At 56.3% G+C, this 4,286-nt stretch overlaps 1 long non-coding RNA gene across 1 annotated transcript; it reads left to right on the forward strand.

The window, feature by feature from the left end:
* Window positions 1-4,286, forward strand: LOC128808327 (uncharacterized). Its single transcript, XR_008437441.1, has 3 exons — window positions 1-20; window positions 3,151-3,202; window positions 4,099-4,286. It is a non-coding gene; the product is annotated as an uncharacterized LOC128808327 (long non-coding RNA).

Raw genomic sequence — 4,286 nt, forward strand, 5'->3', positions numbered from 1 at the left:
GCGGCAGTCGCGGTGCGGAGGTCGGTGCTGGGCGGGCGGGGGTCGGACCGCGACCCCTGGGGAGAACCGGGGGGGGGGCCCGCGGGGGCGGGACGGCGGCGGGAGGAAGGGGAGAAGCGGGGGATGGCGCCGAGCAGAGCGGGGTGAGGCGGGGAGGGCCGTGCGGGGCCGCGGCCTGTGCGGGCGGGGCGGCGCGGGCGGGGATGCTCGGCGGCACCGGGGATGCTCGGCGGGGCCGGGGATGCCCGGGAGGCCCCGGGGGTGCTCGGGGAGGCTCCGGGGCACGGCTCCCCGCGGGCCCTGGGCGAGGGGCCGGCGGGGAGAGCGCCGGGAAGCGGCCCCGGGAGCTCGGCTGTCCCCGGAGTTCCGTCCGTGCCCGGGGCAGGCTCCGCTCCGCTCGGAGCTGCTCTCCCGCAGCCCTTCCCGCTCCTGCCTCTCCGTGCCCGCCTGCGGCTCGCCCCCGGTGTCACGGCTGGCCCCGTTTTCCCCCGTGGCCGCGGGCATTGTCGCTGCGGGTCACCGCTTTGGCGCCGGCGCTCGGGGCAGTTCGGGCGGCCGTTCCCACCTGCAGCCCTTGGCCCCTTCCAGCGGCTCGCAGCGAGGATCCCGCAGGGCTCTCCCTAAGGAAAGGTTTCCTGTGCACCGATCCGCCGCTCCTTCGGCCCCACTAACCAAAAGTCAAAAACGAATCGCTGCTGCGAGTGGCGTGCTGGCTCTGCCCGGAGCCCGGGCAGGGAATCCTTGGGGCTGGATGTGGAGACAGCAGGATTTCTCCTTTGTTCTCCTCACAAAGCAGCCGGGGCTCTGCCCCTTCCAGCACTGCTGGAGTATCCCAGCAGCCAATAATCAGAATTGCTGGGATTTTCCCTGCGTCTCTCTCGGGGACGTGGTTTTCCCTCATGTAGTTGTTTTCCAGTGGCTCAAGGAACCCCAACAAAGGCCCAGTTCCCTCCCATCCTTTGGGATTTTATCTGACAGTATTCCGTGCTGCTCTGCCTGGTTTCACTCTTTGCCTTTGCAGCACGGAGTCTGTTCCTAACAAACTTTTTAAAGTGTCTCTTGTGCCTCCCGGGACCCTGGAGTTTGCTGGGCGTGAGGCACGAGGCTCCACGCTCCCGTGGATTCTCATTCCAGCTGTGCCATTGCCCGTCCTGTGTCATCCTGGGCCATTTCTTCCCAAATCCAGTGTCCTCGGGGCTCCCACATCGCTCCTGTCATCAGACAAAATCCATTTTGAGTCTTCCAGTGCCCCTCTCCGTGCTGGTCCTGCATCCCTGTGTTTCCCTGGGGGCTGCCACAGCTGGACACTTCTCCTTATCTGGGATCAGGATCTGCAGGAGCAAACGCTGGGATTTCCCCCAGGCTGCTGGAGGTGCTAGAAGTGATTCCCAGGTTGGGATGCTGCTGGCCAGATTCAGCAGATCCTTCATTCTCCTCCCTGTCCTGCCCCACTCCCACCCAGTCTGACTCTTACTGGTTCCCAGTAAGGCTCCCGGCCCAGCTGGGATGGAATCTTGCTTATCCGAGGGGATCTCAGTTGTTCACCCTGGAACCTCATCCCCGGAGGGGTCTGGATTTTTTATTTCTTTGTTCTTGAGCAGGAGAGCCCGCTTCCATCAACTTTGTATTGCATTTACCCATTTGGGTTGGAGGAGAGTGTAAGGATCATCCAGTGAGGCCAGGACACCTCCCACTGTGCCAGGCTGCTCCAGCCTGGCCTTGGGCACTGCCAGGGATCCAGGGAACACCCACAGCTTCCCTGGGAATTCCAGCCCAGCCCCTCCCCACCCTCCCGGCCAGGAATTCCTCCCCGGTGTCCCATCCATCCCTGCCCTCTCTCAGCTCAAAGGCATTTTTGGAAGAGCCCTTTTCCCCACCCCAGCATGGGTGAGGCATTCCTCGTTCCTGCTCCCTGAGCTCCCAGTAGGGAAGGTTGCAGTTTATCTGTCCCAGGACACTGAGGGAGGGATTCCCTGGATTCCCTGGGGTAGCCCCACAAATAGCTGCCCCTCTTTGGTCAGGATTTGAGGGGGATGTGGCCAGTGCCCTGGCAGCTGGATTCCCTGCAGCATTCCCTGTCCCACCGCTGGTTTCCTCTCTGCAGCGCCTTCGGAGCGTTCAGGGATTGGCTCTTCCCTGTCGGAGCAACGCTGGGCTCGCCCAACTCATCACAAATCCCCTTGGCTTTAGGGCAGCTCCAGCCAGGCTGGGATGATCCCCACGGAAGGGGGCACAGGCTGCCGTGTGCCAAGCTCCAGCCTTGGGAATCTGGCTCCAGGACCACAAAAGAGCTCCCTGACTTTGTTCCCTGCAGTGATTTATCCCACCAGGGACATTTCCCTCTGAGATTCACCACAGCACATGCGGGGGTTGAATTTTTGCCAAGTCCATTTACTCTGTTTTTGTTGATTTCATCCTTGGAAAAGCCCTGGCAGCCAGGGCAGGTTGGTGTCCATGGGGAGGGACCCATGGACACGGTGTCACATCCAGAGATGTGGCCAGAAAATGGGGTGGGTTTCTTTGAAGCCTTTTTTTTTTTTTTTTTTTTTGCTACTGAAGTACTTTTGTCTTATTGAAAGCAAAAGTGAATAATTGGAATGATAATTGCAGGCCATTAATTGCACGCTCAGGAAGTCATTGATGGGGACAGTTAATGTCCATAGAATCCCAGAATATCCTGACTTGGAAGGGATCCACCAGGATCATGGAAGTCCAGCTCCAAACTAACTTTGTGTGTCAATGATGACCTTCAATCCTCATCCGTCTGATCTGAGTTTATAGAAAATCCTTGTTACTGTTTCCAAGAATCCCTGCAGTGTATTTAATACTTGGCATGACAGATAAAACACCCCAAAACAAAGTTGGTTTTCTTATTTGAGTGAAAGTTGTTTTAGTAAGAAAATAAATAGGAAGTTTAACACAGTTTCAGTAAAGAACATTATCAAAAATACAATTCTCTTTCTTCTCCTGTTTTTTTTTTTTTTTGTCCTTTAAAGGGAATAATGATAATAATCTACTTCATCCTGGCTTAAAGGCTTTTTAAAACCCCCTCATTTTCACCACAGAGCCAAAGCAGAAGCACCTGAAACATTTTAAAGGCAATACCAATTCTAACTTGCAGTTTCTTTGTGCTCCCTCCTGCTGTCCCAGGAACCCACCCTTCCCGCTGGGATGGAGATGTTCTCGCTGAATTCCCTCAAAGGTAAGAGCTGGCACAGCCTCGGGCTGCACTGGGGGTTTTCCTGTGCTCGGAGGGGGAAGCTGGAGCAGGTGGCTGAGGAGGAGGAGTTCATGGTGTGAGGAAGGAGCTCAGTTGTGTCCTGGGCAGTGCGGCACGGAGGGAATGTGGCAGGAGAGCTGGGACAGGACAGGATTTCAGGGAAGCAATGGGGTTGGGCAGGGGAGGAGCCCTGCAGTGTTATCCAGACACTTGGTTGCTGTTCAGCTTCAAGCACAGGTTTTTTCCCTTTTAATTTTGTCCTCCTAAATATTCCTGTATCCCTCAGTACCAACTCCACGAGCTCTTTGTCCTTGGGATTTGATCCTGTCATAGCTGTCACTGTCACCATGGCTCTTTTCCCTGCCATTGCTTTGCCAGCCTTCCTTTCAATCATATTTTGTCCTCAGAAATCCCTCCAGTCACAGTTTTCTGTTTTAACTTGTAGATCTTTCCTGAGCTCTGTTACTTGGTCTTAAAGAGAGTGGCTAGAATGGACTAAAATATTCCAGCTCTGGCTGAGGCAGGGGGAGCCTGCCTCCATGCCAGGGAATTCATCCTTTCCCCTGGCACTCAGGAAACCCAGCAGTGACCCCACCACTCCTGTCTCTGCCCTGCTCTGAGCCACCAGTGCTGGATTTAAACTAAAAAATCCCAGAATTCTTCCCAGCCCGGGGCAGGAATTGTGTACAAAGCCACCTCAGCTGGGAACGAAGCCCCTCTCCTCCACCAAATCCTGTCAGTGGGCTTGGAGTTGGGGTGGAGAGATGGAACTTTCCTGGTGAGGGCTGGTGGTTTGTCATGGCCAGGCTGGGTTTGGGACTCGGGACGCTCCAGCCCTGGGGATGAAGGAATTGCTGAATGAACCTTGGCTCCTTAAGGAGCTGCTGCCTCTGCACAGGCTTGGCTGGAGGGGCAGGTCCAGCCCAGCTCCCCCCAGGAGCTGCCAAAGCTGGGAGGTGGCTCTGGAGATCCTGCCTGTGCTGGCTAATGCTGCTCTCTGCAAAATACAGATACCTGGAATCGGCGACTTCTGGAATTTTTTAAATAAATGGAGTCTTCACCGCTC

The sequence above is a fragment of the Vidua macroura genome, chromosome 1 (assembly GCF_024509145.1).
Source record: "Vidua macroura isolate BioBank_ID:100142 chromosome 1, ASM2450914v1, whole genome shotgun sequence".
NCBI lineage: Eukaryota > Metazoa > Chordata > Aves > Passeriformes > Viduidae > Vidua > Vidua macroura.